Source organism: Triticum urartu, chromosome 4, assembly GCF_003073215.2.
Source record: "Triticum urartu cultivar G1812 chromosome 4, Tu2.1, whole genome shotgun sequence".
NCBI classification, from domain to species: domain Eukaryota; kingdom Viridiplantae; phylum Streptophyta; class Magnoliopsida; order Poales; family Poaceae; genus Triticum; species Triticum urartu.
The window spans coordinates 281,255,301-281,271,948 of NC_053025.1; positions in this window are offsets into that span (position 1 = coordinate 281,255,301).

Here is a 16,648-nt window from a genome sequence, read left to right on the forward strand (position 1 = left end):
CTGTAGAAGAATATTATCAGGAATTACAAACTGGCATGATTAGATGTGGTATTGTTGAGGAGAAGGAAGCTATGCTTGCATGTTTTATGGGTGGATTAAATAGAGAGATTCAGACTATTCTAGAGTATATGGAGTATACTAATATCACTCGTTTATTCCATCTTGCTTGTAAAGCTGAACGTGAAGTGCAGGATCGACAGGCATTGGGGCGAACTAACTTTTCTATAGGTCGATCTTCATCATGGACACCACGTGCATCCTCTACTTCCACTGCACCAGCATCTCCGTTAGGTGCCACCTCCATCCGTGATACAAGAAAGGAGGCACAACCACCACTATCTACCAAGAGCACACCTGCCGGACCTGCGCAGATCTCTTCTTCTTCCATGGCATCAACAGGGCACACAAGTGATATTATTTGTCGTCGTTGTAAGGGAAGAGGACATTTTGAGAGAGAATGCAAATCTCAGCGTGTGACGATTGTTACTGAGGATGGTGGGTAGGAGTCCGCTAGTGACTATGATGAGGATACTTTGGATCTTATTACACATGAAGAACACGGTGGAGATGATTCTGATCATGAGACGCAATACATGGCTGCTGAAGATGCTGACAGGTATGAATGTTTAGTTGCTCAATGTGTTTTGAGTGTGTAGGTTACACAAGCTGAGCAAAACCAGAGGCATAATTTGTTCCATACAAAGGGAGTTGTGAAGGAACGTTCTGGTTGCGTCATCATAGATGGAGGGAGCTGCAATAACTTGGCTAGCATGGAGGTGGTGGAGAAGCTATCTCTCACCAAAGACCACATCCACATCCTTACTACATCCAATGGTTCAACAACAGCGGCAAGGTTAAGGTAGGACATAATGTTCGTGTGCATTTTAGTATCCCTACATATGCTGATTATGTGGATTGTGATGTGGTACCTATGCAAGCATGTTCCTTATTACTTGGTAGACCATGGAAATTTGATAAAAATTCTGTTCACCATGGTAGAAACAATCAGTATACTCTTGTTCATAAGGATAAAAGTATTACTTTGCTTCCTATGACTCCCGATTCCATTTTCAAAGATGATATTAATAGAGATAATAAAGCAAAACAGGAGAAAAATAAGAGTGAAAATCAGATTGTGGCAAAAGAATTTGAGCAACAAATGAAGCCTAATAATAAACCATCTAGTGTTGCTTCTGAAATTAAATTGAAAAGTGCATGTTTACTTGCCACCAAATCTGATATTGAAGATCTAGATTTTTACAAGTCTGTTTGGTATGCTTTTGTGTGCAAAGAGGCATTATTTTCATTCGAGGACGTGCCTTCCTCTTTGCCTCCTGCTGTCACTAACATTTTGCAGGAGTTCGCTGGCGTCTTTCCACAAGACGTGCCACCGGGATTACCACCTATTCGAGGGATTGAGCATCAAATTGACTTAATTCCCGGTGCATCATTACCCAACCGTGCTCCATACCGTACCAATCCAGAGGAGACGAAGGAGATTATGCGTCAAGTACAACAACTGCTCGACAAAGGTTATATACGCGAATCCCTTAGTCCTTGTGCTGTTCCTATCATTTTAGTGCCGAAAAAGGATGGTACGTCGCGTATGTGCGTTGATTGTAGAGGCATTAATAATATTACTATTCGTTATCGTCATCCTATTCCTAGGCTAGATGATATGCTTGATGAATTGAGTGGCTCTACAGTATTCTCCAAAGTTGATTTGCATAGTGGATACCATCAAATTCGTATGAAATTGGGAGATGAATGGAAAACAACATTTAAAACTAAGTTTGGATTATATGAGTGGTTAGTCATGCCTTTTGGGTTAACTAATGCACCTAGTACTTTCATGAGGTTAATGAACAAAGTTTTACGTGCTTTCATTGGATGATTTGTGGTAGTTTACTTTGATGACATATTGATTTATAGCAAATCTTTGGAGGAACATTTGGAACATTTACGTGCTGTTTTTATTGCTCTACGTGATGCATGTTTGTTTGGTAACCTTGGAAAGTGCACCTTTTGCACCGACCAAGTATCTTTTCTTGGCAATGTTGTTACTCCACAGGGAATTGAAGTTGATAAAGCCAAGATTGAAGCTATTGAGAGTTGGCCGCAGCCCAAAACGGTCACAGAAGTGAGGAGTTTCCATGGCCTCGCTGGTTTCTATAGGCGTTTTGTGAGAGATTTCAGCACCATTGCTGCACCTCTCAATGAGCGTAAAAAGAAGGATGTGCCTTTTGTTTGGGGTATGCAGAGGAAGAAGCCTTTACGGTATTCACACATGCTAATTTACTCCAACTTCCTGATTTTAATAAGACTTTTGAGCTTGAATGTGATGCTAGTGGAATTGGATTAGGAGGTGTGTTATTACAAGATGGCAAACCTGTTGCATACTTTTCTGAAAAATTGAGTGGGCCTAGTCTGAACTATTCTACTTATGATAAAGAATTATATGCTCTTGTTCGGACCTTAGAAACATGGCAATATTATTTATGGCCCAAGGAATTTGCTATACATTCTGATCATGAATCTTTGAAACACATTAAAAGTCAAGAAAAACTGAACCGTAGACATGCTAAATGGGTTGAATTCATTGAGACTTTCCCTTATGTCATTAAACACAAGAAGGGTAAAGAAAATGTTATTGCTGAGGCATTGTCTCATCGTTATACTATGCTTTCACAACTTGACTTTAAAATATTTGGTTTGGAGACCATCAAAGATCAATATGTGCATGATACTGAATTTAAAGATGTATTTCAGAATTGTAAGGAAGGGAGAACTTGGAACAAGTTCGTTCTTAACGATGGATTTGTGTTTCGTGCTAACAAGTTATGCATTCCAGCTAGCTCCGTTCGTCTTTTGTTGTTGCAGGAGGCGCATGGAGGAGGATTAATGGGACACTTTTGCGTCAAGAAGACGGAGGATATACTTGCTACACATTTCTTTTGGCCAAAGATGAGATGGGATGTTCAGCGTTTTGTTGCTCGCTGCACTACATGTCAAAAAGCTAAGTCACGACTCAATCCTCATGGTTTATATATGCCTTTGCCTGTGCCTAGTGTTCCTTGGAAGGATATATCTATGGACTTTGTTTTAGGTTTACCTCGAATGAAGAAGGGGAGGGATAGCATATTTGTTGTCGTGGATAGGTTCTCGAAAATGGCACACTTTATACCATGTCATAAAAGCGATGATGTTGTTAATGTTGCTGATTTGTTCTTTCGTGAAATTGTTCGCTTGCATGGTGTTGTAACACCCCGGATGTAACTTGCCATATTTGTACTCCAACTCTTGCCATTTCCGGCTTTAAGTTATGATTTTTCCCTTCGTGGTTGGGTTTGTCTTCGTTTTGCATTTTGTTCAAGTCATGCATTTCATATCATGTCATCATGTGCATCTCATTTGCATACATGTTCGTCTCATGCATCCCAGCATTTTCCACGTTGTCCGTTTTGCGATCCGACACTCCTACGTCCTCTGGCGTCCCCTTTTTCCTCTTTTCATGTGAGGGTGTTAAACTTTCTCAGAATGGACCGAGATTTGCCAAGCGGCCTTGGTACACCACCGGTAGACCGCCTGTCAAGTTTTGTGCCATTTGGAGTCCGTTTGATACTCCAACGGTTAACCGGGGAACTGTAAAGGCTTAGTGTGCGTTGCAGCCCAACACCCGTCCAAGTCATCCCACAAACCCATCCAAACCCCCTCCATCCTCTCGGCCGTTCGATCACGATCACGTGGCCAAAAACCGCACCTCATTTGGACTCTCCTAGCTCCCTCTACCTATAAATATGTGCACCCCTCTCAAATTCCGGGTCCCGAAACCCTAAATTTCCCCTCCGCGCCCCCGGACACATCTGGGCGACGCCGGACAAATCGCGCCGCTGCCCCGCACCAGTGAACCGCCGCCATGTGTCCCCGTCCGCTCCGCGCTGCCGCGGCCCACCCGAGCCCGCGGGAGGCCCGCGCAGGCCCGTTCGGCCGTCTCCCACAGGTTCGCCGCCCGCCGCCGCCCGGATCTCGCGCCGCCCGAGCGGATCCGCCCTGCGCCGGCGCACCTCGCCGCGCCTCCACGCCGGCCGCCGCCTCCGCCTCCGCCTCGCCACCTCCGCCGCCGACCGACGCCGGCCGCCTCTGGCCGCCACGCCACCGCACCGTGCCGGTGACCGCGCCACCGCGCCGCGCCTCCTCTCCGGCGTCCTACCACAGCTCCGACCATACTCTCCGGCGACCGCGGCGACATCTCCGGCCACATCGTTTTCCGCGCTCCCCGATCCAGATCTGAAACCCTAGGTTGACCCCGTTTTTTCCCTAAGTCCCTAACATTTTCAGCTCATGTTCATTGCATAGTAACTTCCTGCTCGTAACTCCGTTTTGGGCGTGCAATATATCAAAATGGTCATCATGATGTGCTCTTCATTTTGTTCCATTGTGACCTGCTTGTTTGAGTGCATCTTGATGCCAAAATTGTTGATGCAAGAGTGCTATAAAATGTTAGTTCCTGTTACTTAGCAGATTATGAGCATTTGTCATTTTTGCTACATTTGTTGTGTGCTTCCTATGGGCATGAGCTCTACATGTGTTTTGGGCTATGCCATGCCATCTTTACAGGGGTGTATGCCATGTATTTTTGTCATCAATGTGGTGACTAGCACAAGCATGCAAAGTAGCTCTCGTGATATTGCTGATTTCAGGGACTTTGAATTTCACTAAGTCATTTCCCTGCTGTTATTTCAGAGATCCATGCTTCTTTTGAGTATGTTTAGTACGGATGATTTGGGCATATGATTGTGCTATATCCATCCATGTCCCTGTTTGCATTTATGGAGTGCCCTATCATGACTCAATCTTGCTCTACTTTTGCTATAAAATGTTCCAGGCAGATTGTTTACATGTTAATCAATTTTGCCAAGGTTGTTGTAGTTGATCCATGCATGCTATGATCTTGTTCTTGCCATGGTTAGTTTCTTGAACATGTATTCTTGCTGTTAGTATGCTTAGCTTGTCATGAAATGCCTTGTGTTGAGTGCATCGAGCGCACAAACGTGCCTTCATAACTCTGTTTTTGCCAGGTCTATTTTTCTGCTAAGTCTGAATCTGTTAACGAAACTTGCTATGTTTACATGGGTGCCATCATATCTTCTGATCCTTTTTGGCTTATGGTCAGTAAGGGACTTTTGTTATATGCTTTGAGTAGATTCATGCCGTGCCTTGCTTTGCTATGTCATGTTCCTGTAGCATGTAGTTTGCTTGCTCTAAACATTGCTTCCTGATGTTAATTCCTAACATGTTAGTATTTTCACTAAGTTTGTGAAGCTGATATATTTTACCCTTTTGCCATGCTTGTTTGAACCTGCTCTTGTGTGATTTAGTCGTAGATCAGTGTTCATCTTTTGTCAAGCATCTTGAGTAGATCACTGCCATGTGCTTTGTTGCTATGTTGGGAGTGCAGTAGCTTAGTTTCTTGTTGCATTCTAGATGGCATCATGCTGTTAATCGTAGAATTGTGCCATTACTGTTTTTCTTGCCATTTGCATACCGTGCATCTGTTTCCGGTGATCTTTATATAGATTTCGACAGAAATCAACTCATCTTTCCAGAGGCGCACTTGGTTTGCCAAGTTAAGGCCTGGTTCAATCTTTTCCTCCCGGAGCATGCATATGCATTGCATATCACATCCCGCATATCATGCTATGTTTTGCATCATGTTGCTTGCGCATTGCACCGTGATTGATTGTTGGTCTTTTGCTTGTGTTCTTGCCTTGGGTAGAGACGGGAGACGAGTTCATGATCGAGGAACCCGTTGAGTACGCTTACGAGGATCAAGCTTACGTCAACTCAGAGAACTTTGCAGGCAAGATGACCATACCCTTGAAATCACTTCTATCTTTGCTTGCTAGTTGCTCGCTCTATTGCTATGCCGCGATACTCACCACTTGCTATATCATGCCTCCCATATTGCCATGTCAATCCTCTAATCCACCTTTCCTAGCAAACCGTTGTTTGGCTATGTTACCGCTTTGCTTAGCCCCTCTTATAGCGTTGCTAGTTGCAGGTGAAGATGGAGTTTGTTCCTTGTTGGAACATGTTTATTTTTTGGGATATCATTATTATATCTTGTTTACTGTAATGCATCTATATACTTGGTAAAGGGTGGAAGGCCCGACCTTATGCCTGGTGTTTTGTTCCACTCTTGCCGCCCTAGTTTCCGTCATACCGGTGTTATGTTCCTTGATTTTGCGTTCCTTACGTGGTTGGGTTATAATGGGAACACCTTGACAGTTCTCCTTGAATGAAACTCCTCCAGCAAGGCCCAACCTTGGTTTTACCATTTGCCACCTAAGCATTTTTCCCTTGGGTTCCGTGGACTCAAGGGTCATCTTTATTTTAAACCCCCGGGCCAATGCTCCTCTTAGTGTTGGTCCAAAACAGAGCCACTTGCAGCGCCACCTCGGGGAAACTTGAGGGTCGGTTTTAGTTGTACGTAGTGTTCATCCGGTGTGCCCTGAGAACGAGATATGTGCAGCTCCTATCGGGATTTTTCAGCACATCGGGCGGCTTTGCTGGTCTTGTTTTACCATTGTCGAAATGTCTTGTAATCGGGATTCCGAGTCTGATCGGGTCTTCCTGGGAGAAGGAATATCCTTCGCTGACCGTGAGAGCTTGTGATGGGCTAAGTTGGGACACCCCTGCAGGGTTTTGAACTTTCGAAAGCCGTGCTCGCGGTTATGGGCAGATGGGAATTTGTTAACATCCGGTTGTAGAAAACCTGACATTTAACTTAATTTAAAATGAATCAACTGGATGTTTAGCCGTGATGGTCTCTTTTCGGCAGAGTCCAGGAAGAGAACACGGTCTTGTGATATGCTTGAACATAAGTAGTTTCAGGATCACTTCTTGATCTTTATAGCTTCTCGACCGTGCTTTGCTTCTCTTCTCGCTCTCATTTTCATAAGTTAGCCACCATATATGCTAGTGCTTGCTGCAGCTCCACCTCACTACCTTTTCCTACCCATAAGCTCAAATAGTCTTGATCATGAGGGTGTGAGATTGCTGAGTCCCCGTGACTCACAAATTACTTCCAAAAACCAGATGCAGGTGCCGATGATGCCAGTGCAGGGGACGCGACCGAACTCAAGTGGGAGTTCGACGAGGACTCAGGACATTACTATGTTTCCTTTCCAGACGATGAGTAGTGGAGCCCAGTTGGGGGTGATCGGGGATCTATGCATTTGGGGTTGTCTTTATTTTGGTTCCGTAGTCGGACCTTGATTGTATTCTGGATGATGTAATGCTATGTTTATGTATTTTGTGAAGTGGCGATTGTAAGCCAACTCTTTATCCCCTCTCTTATTCCGTACATGGGATGTGTAAACATTACCCCTCTTGCGACATGCCTACTATGCAGTTATGCTCTAAGTCGTGCTCCGACACGTGGGAGATATAGCCGCATCGTGGGTGTTACAAGTTGGTAATCAGAGCCTTCCCCGACTTAGGAGCCCTCTGCTTGATCGAATTGCTGACGCTGTTGAGTCTAAGAAAATGTTTTGAGTCTTATAGGTTTATATATATTGGAGAGTAGGATTCTTTTTACTCCTCAGTCCCTTCGTCGCTCCGGTGAGGCCTCCTGACGTAGAGTTTTGACTCTTCTCTCCTCAAATTTCATGAATTTTTTTAGGATCACGCGGGTATCTTGGAACCATTTTAATGGTTTTGTGACGAGAACATTGTTCTTGGTGCCTCCTGATATTTAAGGGTTGTGGCAGTGTCCTGGGGAGTTGAGCTCCAGGTGTTGTCGTCACAATTTTATTGTTGCAGTTCTGGAATACCTGAGTTCGCCGACATCGAAAATCTCCTTTATGCAGTTGTTGGTGAGATAACCTCGATGCCACCCAGTACTGGGGCGGGAGTTCAAGAGTATTGCCATAACTCGTATAACGGATGCTTTTCGAAGGTTCAGGTAAATGATTTCCGAAGGTTTCTTGGTTATGTGTTGAAGGATGGATAAAACTGGATGTAGGATTTGCTAGTTTTGGGTGAGATATTATGCTTCCCCTGTATCCCCAACACCTGATTGCATAACCAGAAAGTTTCGGGAGTTTCATAGGTGGGAATTTTTGTAGCTCTAGTATTTCTTTCCGCATATATTTGGTTTGTGATTGGGTCATCCTTACCAATTATTTGTTCATATTCGTACCTTGTTGTTTTATTCATCTACCTTTATCTAAGTGGCTTCTCAACTTTATGGAAGTATGATCATTTACTTTGGAATTCATTCGTTCATCCTTGTTCGAATGTTAAGGCTATATGTTGCAATTTCGATCCATTGATTCAGCTTGAATATATGTCTTTCAAGATGCTAACGGATGTCACCCTCTTCAGGACGGCTCCTCCAACGCGTCAGAATCCGGAACCTCCGCCACCACCTCCACCTCCGGAGGCATGGAAAGCTGTCATGGGCGCCACCAACGCCAACACGCAGATGCTTTTGCAACTCTTGCAAGAGCGCAACCAAGGAAATCAAGGCCAAGGCAACAATCAAGCTCAGTTTGCTACCCTCAATCAGTTCCTCACAAACCAACCGAAGTCCTTCAGTAACTGTGTTGAGGCCACAGACGCTGACGATTGGCTCATGGATATCTACAAACATTTTGAGTGTAGCAATGTCAGGCCGGAGGACTTTGTTAAGTTTGCTTCGTTCCAACTCAAAGAACCAAGCTGTTTCTGGTTGCCTCCTCCTTCGTTCTGTCAGCCTTACCAGCAGAAGAGTGAAGGTGGCAATGGATCTTCCCACCCAGCCAACCCAGGCTATCAGAACAAAGCTTCGTCTCATGCTCCAAGGTCAAGTGAACCGTATCACCATCCACTCTCAGAGGTTACTCGCAACAAGTGTCAGCAGAAAGGGCACTATGCGAACAAATGCTTCAACCAGAGGCGCCTTCCGCCTCCTCCTCCTGTGAGATCTGCCAGCAATGCAGTGGTCAAGCATAATTCCAAGTTTCCAAAGGTCAACATGATTAAACACAACTCAGGCAGAGGACTCTTAAGAAGTGATCATGGGTAATCTTCCTGTTAATGATATTCCTGCAGAAGTCCTTTTTGATACTGGTGCATCGCTTTCTTTCATTTCAAGACCTTTTGTTGCCAAGCATGAGTTTGTGACAGAAAAGATTCCTTCCCCGTTAAAGATTGTGTCCCCAGGCAAGCAAATGACATCTAACAATTGCGTCCCGGATGTGTCTATCAAGATGGGCGACTATAGGTTTATGTCCTCTCAAATTGTTCTTGGTAACTTGGATATTGATCTAATTCTCGGCATGGGTTGTCTTTCTAAGCACAAGGCTCAACTTGATTGTGCTGCCAGGCAGATTCAATTAACACACTCGTCTGAGGATGTGATCATCTCTGCCACTCGTGACGATACCATTCGACTATTTTCTCTCAATGAGAAGGGCGAGTTGAATGCCATCTCTTAGATTCCAGTCGTTTGTGAATATCAAGACGTCTTTCCAGAAGAGCTTCCAGGAATGCCTCCTCACCGGCCAGTTGAATTCGTCATCGATTATGAGTCTGGCACGGAACCTGTTTGTAAACGTCCTTACAAGCTTGGACCAGAAGAGTTGAAGGAGCTGAAGAAACAACTCTATGTACAAGAGCGTATGGGTCTAATCCGATCGAGTTCTTCTCCATGGGGTTGTGGTGTTCTTTTTGTCAAGAAGAAGGATGGCATGGACCGACTCTACGTCGACTATCGTCCATTGAACAAGAAGACAATTAAGAACAAGTACCCACTTCCCAACATCAATGAGCTATTCGAACGACTCAAAGGTTCTCAAGTATTCTCCAAGCTTGACCTCCGTATGGGCTATCATCAGATTCACATTCGTGAACAAGATATCCCCAAGACAGCATTCAGAACAAGCTATGGTTCTTATGAATACACTGTCATGTCTTTCGGCCTTGTCAATGCTCCTCCAATGTTCTCTCGCATGATGAACTTCCTCTTCAACCCTTACATAAATGATTTCATCTTGGTGTATCTCGATGACATTTTGGTCTTTTCCAAGAACAAGGAGGATCATGCCAAGCATTTGAGATTGGTGCTGGACAAACTCAAAGAACATCAATTCTATGCGAAGTTTTCAAAGTGCGAGTTTTGGCTTGATGAGGTTCTCTACCTTGGGCATATCATCTCCGCCAAGCGCATAGCTGCTAATCCTGAGAAGGTGTCTGCAATTGTGAATTGGGAACCACCTCAGAATGTGAAGCAGCTCCGCAGTTTCCTTGGGCTTGCAAGCTATTGTCGAAGATTCGTTGATAATTTCTCTAAGATTGCAAAGCCTCTTTCCAACCTCCTCTAGAAGCATGTGAAGTATGTATGGACGCCTGAATGTAACGTGGCTTTCAACACCCTCAAAGAGAAGCTAGTCACAGCTCCAGTTTTGACTCCACCTGATAAATCCAAACCATTCGAAGTTTTCTGTGATGCTTCCCTGCAAGGTCTCGGTGGTGTGTTAATGCAAGAGAAGAAAGTTGTGGCCTATACCTCTCGCCAGTTGAAGCCCAACGAAAAGAACTACCCCACTCATGACCTCGAGTTGGCGGCAGTTGGCCATGCTCTTTTAACATGGAGGCATCTCTTGTTGGGAAGGAAAGTGGACATCTTCACTGATCATAAGAGTCTCAAGTACATCTTCACTCAACCCAACCTCAACCTCAGGCAGACTCGTTGGGTCGATATGATTCAAGAGTATAATCCGAGTATCGAATATACTCCAGGCAAGGCCAATGTCATCGCACACGCTTTGAGCAGGAAGGCTTACTGCAACAGTTTGATTCTCAAGCCCTTCCAACCGGATCTTTATGAAGCTTTCCGCAAATTGAATCTCCAAGTTGTTCCTCAAGGATTTATTGCCAACCTCCAAGTCTCTCCTACTTTGGAAGATCAGTTTCGTGAGGCATAACTTCTTGATGCAATAGTGAAGAAGGTGAAGAATGGGATTGCTAAGAGCCAATCCAAGTACAAGTGCTATCGCCTTGATGACAAAGATACTCTATTCTTCGAGGATCGAATTGTGGTTCCTAAGTGTCGGGGATATACCCCGTGGTATGACCTGGCTGGAGTTGTAAACCGGCTGGGACTTGGTAAACCGGCGGATGGTAAACCGGCGGAGAGTCAAGACAGATGGCTAAGACAGACGGTAAACCGGCAGACAGTGTTAAACCGGTAGACAATGTTAAACCGGCAGAACAATGTTAAACCAGCAGACGTTAAAGAAGCCCAGGAAGGGAAGTCAAAATAGTTTAAGTTAAAGTCTGAGTTGGACTCCACATGTAACCCACCCCTTCAACCTATATAAGGAGGGGCAGGGCTCCTCAAAGGGGGAGAAGCAAGAAACAATCTCTAGGGCTAGACACAACTAGAGGAGAGCCGGTTTACGGCGACTCCCTCGTGATGATAATGAGATCTAGCCTCAAACACGATGTAGGGTTGTTACCGGATGATGTTTCCCGGGGCCCGAAGCTGTCTAAACCCTTGTCTTGTGTTGTGTCTCTCGATTCTGCTCAACCCCTCTCAAGCTACCACATAGATGCGTTGGCCTCGCGACTAATTCCTCACTCTAAGGACATCTGACGTGACAATTCCACGACACTAAGGGTGATCTACATAAAGTCATTATGAACGAGGCTCACAATTCACTCCTATCTATTCATCCTGGAAGTACAAAGATGTACCATGACCTCAAGCAGTCGTATAGGTGGACTCGAATGAAGCGAGAAATTGCTCAGTTCGTGAATGAATGTGATGCATGCAGGACAGTGACAGCACAAGACCAACGGCCAGCTGGTCTCCTCCAACCTCTTGCCATTCCAGAAGGGAGTTTGACCATATTGAGATGGACTTCGTGACTGGTTTTCTCAAGTCCAAACGTGGAAATGATGCTATCTTTGTTGTCATCGACAAGCTTGAGTATTCTATAGTCTCACCTAAATAGCTTGGCGTAATCATGGTCATAGCTGTTTCCTGTGTGAAATTGTTATCCGCTCACAATTCCACACAACATACGAGCCGGAAGCATAAAGTGTAAAGCCTGGGGTGCCTAATGAGTGACTGCTCCTCCCGGCTCCCCGTCCGACTGCTCTGCCCAGCCGGCTGCCGATTGCAGCCCGACCCGACACCGACACCGACAAGACCCCAACGAGACGGCCATACCGCAAACAAGACAACCGTACCGTGACGCCATCATGTACAGTGTCACTTGTCCCTGGGCACTATTTATGAAGTGACCCAGGGGACAAGCATGACACCCCACCATGCCCCCTTGTTCCCATGCCACTACCTAGCTTACTTCCTAAGCTACCCACATAGCTTACGTATCAAGCTAGCCATGCCTATATAAGCTAGCAAGCACACATCCATCCACACACTCACGTATGGGCACACACACAAGAAAATAGCTAGCAAGCTAACTAGCTATCCATCCATCCATCCATCCACATGAGCACACACCACACCACACATGCATGGCCTTCTGGCCACTAGCTCACTCGGCCACGAGCATGCATCCCCGAGCATTCATACACACATATACGAGGCCAGATGCCGGCAGCACTGACCTCAGATACAGCTCCAGGAGTAGTTTGTACTGCCCGATGTACACCCCAGATATATACTCAGACATGCAGGAGTAGGGGTATTATCTCTCCGGAGAGCCCCGAACCTGGGTAAACTAGCGCGTGCTACTCGCATACCCGCTCCCGGTCCTATCAGCAGTAGTCTTACCCACACACTAAGCCCTTGTGGCATCTGTCGACTCACAAGACCCCCGTGAGAATACCACGACAGTTGGCGCCCACCGTGGGGCGGTACTACTACTACGCTACCACGCTGCTGCTGGTTTCGCAGTCCGGGCGGGACCACTTTCGTCATCACCGCGGCATCGCCGTCGTCTCTCCGGTAGCGCTCGGGGGCCCAACGTCAACACGCCCTCAGAGCAGCCGCGAGGGGCTGCGCGTCCTCGCCATCGGCCTCTTCATCTTCATCATCGCGGCATCGTGCCGCCTCTACGATAGCGGTCGGGGGCTCGACATCGACATGCCCCCGGAATGGCCGTGAGGGGCGGCGTGACCTCACCATCGGCCTCGCCCTCTTCATCACCACCGCAACGCCGGCCGTCCGTTCGCGCGCGTGCCGTGCACGGGGCCTTGCCTCGGTCGGCCGTGTTCATCCATGCGCCGCTCGCGTCTGTTCCCCTCCGTGTTGTGTCTTGCGTCAGCTGAAATGCACGTTGGTCCCTCCACATATCATTTATGCAAGCTAGCTAGCTACTAAGTCAACCAGTCAAACCATAGTCATACACATCCCAAATAATGCATGTACATAAGCCGTACATGCCCCATACACTACTCAGGCAATAGTCTGATGATGGCTATTCGCAAGTCAGATGCAAGATAGGCATGACCTGGACACTAACGACACACCCCGGCTTTGGCTCCGACCGTGCGTTGTCACAATTCACGGACGGCCGCCTCCAGCTCCCTTGTCGTTGCATCTGCTTCACCTGGCGTCGTCCCCGTCACCGCTCCTGCGCTGCAAAGCCTCTGTCCACACCGCCATGCATGTCGCGCGGCGTCCGCTGATCCGCGCCCGCGGTCCGGCCGCTCCGTGACGCGCCTTCCCTCCTGCCGCGTCGTCCACGCATGGGCTTGGGCGCCCCATGCCCCGGCGCCTGCCGCCAGCCCCGCTCCGCAAGATTCCCGGGTCGCCCGCCGGTCGGCCCCGCTCCAGCCGGCAACCGCGCGCACTACCGGCTCCCCCGCGCCCTGGACCGCCTGCTCCGCTCCTGCTGCACCGGCTGCAGCTCCCTGCCGCCTCCCCGCGCCGGCTCGGCCGCGCACGTCCGCCTCCGCACCGCTCCGCTCGGCCGCCTGCGCCTCAACGTGCCTCCGCACCGCCCTCGGGCTCGGCCTCCCGCGGCCGCTGCGCTCCGCCGGCGCCGTCCCGCGCCGCTGCTGGTCCTCTGCCGGGTTCGTGCGCGCCGGCCACTATCGGGTCCGGCTCCGCCCGTCCTTGCTGCACGCGGCCGCGGCCCCCGCGACCAGCTCCGCCTTCGCCCTCGCCGGCCCCGCCCCGCGTCGGGCCTCCTCTAGCCGGCCGCGGCTCCGGGCCGCCTCTGGCCCCGCGCGCCCGTTCGACTCTGGGTGGCTGGCTCGCCGCCCCGCCGCCGCTAGCACCCGGCGTGCGCCGGCCGGTGCCGCGGCTATGCGGCCGCCCGCCTCCTGCAGACCGGCCCTGGTCTCCTGCGCCGTCTGCGCTCCCAGGCCTTGTTCCGCTCCCGGCGTCTGAGTCGCGGCTCCCGCGCCGTCTCCGCACCCGAGCCGGCTTCCTTGTGCCACGTCCGGCCTCCCGCACCCCCTCGCCGGCCTCTGGAGCCCCTGGTTGAGTCGCCCTCCGGCCTCCCCGCTCCTCACCTGGACACCGACTCCTGCGCCGCGCCGGCTCCACATGTGCCCGCGTTGCTGGCCTGCCGCCTTCCGCGGGCTCCTCCTCCGTGGCGCTGTCCGTGCCGACTGCCCCGCCCACGCGCATTGGCCTCCACGACCAGCCTCCCATGCGGCCCAGTCCGGCTCTGCCCGGCCGGCTTCGCCCGAGTCACGGCTCCCGTGCCAACTCCTCCGCGCCGGCTCGCCTGCTCCGCCCCGACCGACTCCTCCAACCCGGCCGCCTCTGCTGCTGGCCTCCGTGCCCGGCTCTGGCCGCTAGCCGTCTCCGCCCCGAGCCAGACGGCTGGCTCCGCCGCTTGCCGACTCCGCCGCCTGCCAGCTTCGCGCACCACCCGGCCGTCCTGGCCGACCGCTGGCTCCCTGCTCGCCTGCTGCTAGTTCCCACATCCGGCTGTCCACGGCCGGCTGGAGAAGAAAAGAAAAGGGCCAGCTGCCCCACGCGAGTGAAAGAGGAAAAGTCAAGCCGACTGCTCCTCGCACGAAAAAAAGAAGAAAAAAGAGGGGTGATCGGGTGAGATGGGCCGGCTGTCCGAGAGGCCGCCTGGGACAAAAAATGTTTGTGTGCATCCGGCTGCCCAGATCCGGCTGAAGAAAATGCCGGATGCCCACGGCTGACTGGCAAGAAAAAAAAAGTGTGTGCGTCCGACCGCTGGCTGCCTGTCCGGCTGCCAAGAGCCCGACTGATGCGTCGGGGTCCGCCCATCCGGCCGGCTGAAGAAGAAGACGAAGTAGTTGTCGGAAGATCCGGCCTAACTGCTCAACAGTCGACCCAAATCTCGGGGGCTACGTCCAGCAGATGCGCTGACGCACCCCCGTGAGAAAGAAGACAAAGTAGTTGCCGAGAGATCCGGCCCAACTGCTCAGCAGTCGGCCCGAATCTCGGGGGCTACACCCAGCGGGTGCGCTGAAGCGCCCACGCGAAGATTGCAGACAAGAGAAGAGTTTTGTCCGACTCCGAGCAGCCGGCAGAAGAGAAAAAGAAGAAGATAGGCGCTGCAAGATGCATCGCCGCCTGGCCGGTTGAGCCTGACCGGCCGGGACCCCTTCGAGCACCCGGAGGCTCAACCTCCGTCTCGACTACACGAAAAACAATGTGAGCTCCTCACCCGCATATTTTTTGCACCATGCAAGCACGGATAACCTCGAGCGATGCTCGGGGGCTGTCTCAGCTTTTTATTACAGTTGCATCACTGTTCGCCCCGGCGCCAGCCAGAGTTGGCCCGGGGGCTGGCCGCTTGGCCTGAGACGTTTGGTCCCGCAGACGGCTTAGTAGCGTGCGCGGTACCAAAGGCTCACTCTTAGTCACAGACTGCAGAGCGGCTGTCCGGCTAGCAAGAGTGAACGCTGGAGGCCACCCACACGAAAGACGTCCGGGAAGAAAAACGGTTCGGGTGACCCGACCGTTTCCTTTATGAGTATCTGCTCGGTTAAATCTGCTCCCAGATTCTGAGTACTGTACACTCCGCTTCACGGCCCACTCAGCCACAGATTGTAGAGCGGCTGTCCGGCGAGTGAGAGCACAAGCCAAAAAGCGGAGGGAACATGAAAAATATTGAAGGGGGCTCGGACGAAACCGAGTCGGCATCCTCCGCATAAAACTTGCAACGCTAAAAGCAAACATTTGATATATCTGCGTGGACTAACTTTGTCTTTTTCATGATCATTTCCATGAACACTCGCCAAAAATCCTCCACCCAACTTTGCCAAGTTGCCCAGAGGCTTGGGGGCTACTGACGGAGTAATTGACCACGGGTACCCCGAAGACGGCAAGACAATATTTCAAGACATCGGGCTAGCAAAGCCCCTCAGTCCGACTGCCCGGCTGCTCCTGCCGGCTCCCCGTCCGACTGCTCTGCCCAGCCGGCTGCCGACTGCAGCCGGACCTGACACCGACAAGACCGCGACGAGACGGCCATACCGCGGACAAGACAACCGTACCGCGACGCCATCATGTACAGTGTCACTTGTCCCTGGGCACTATTTATGAAGTGACCCAGGGGACAAGCATGACACCCCACCATGCCCCCTTGTTCCCATGCCACTACCTAGCTTACTTCCTAAGCTACCCACATAGCTTACGTATCAAGCTAGCCATGCCTATATAAGCTAGCAAGCACACATCCATCCACACACTCAC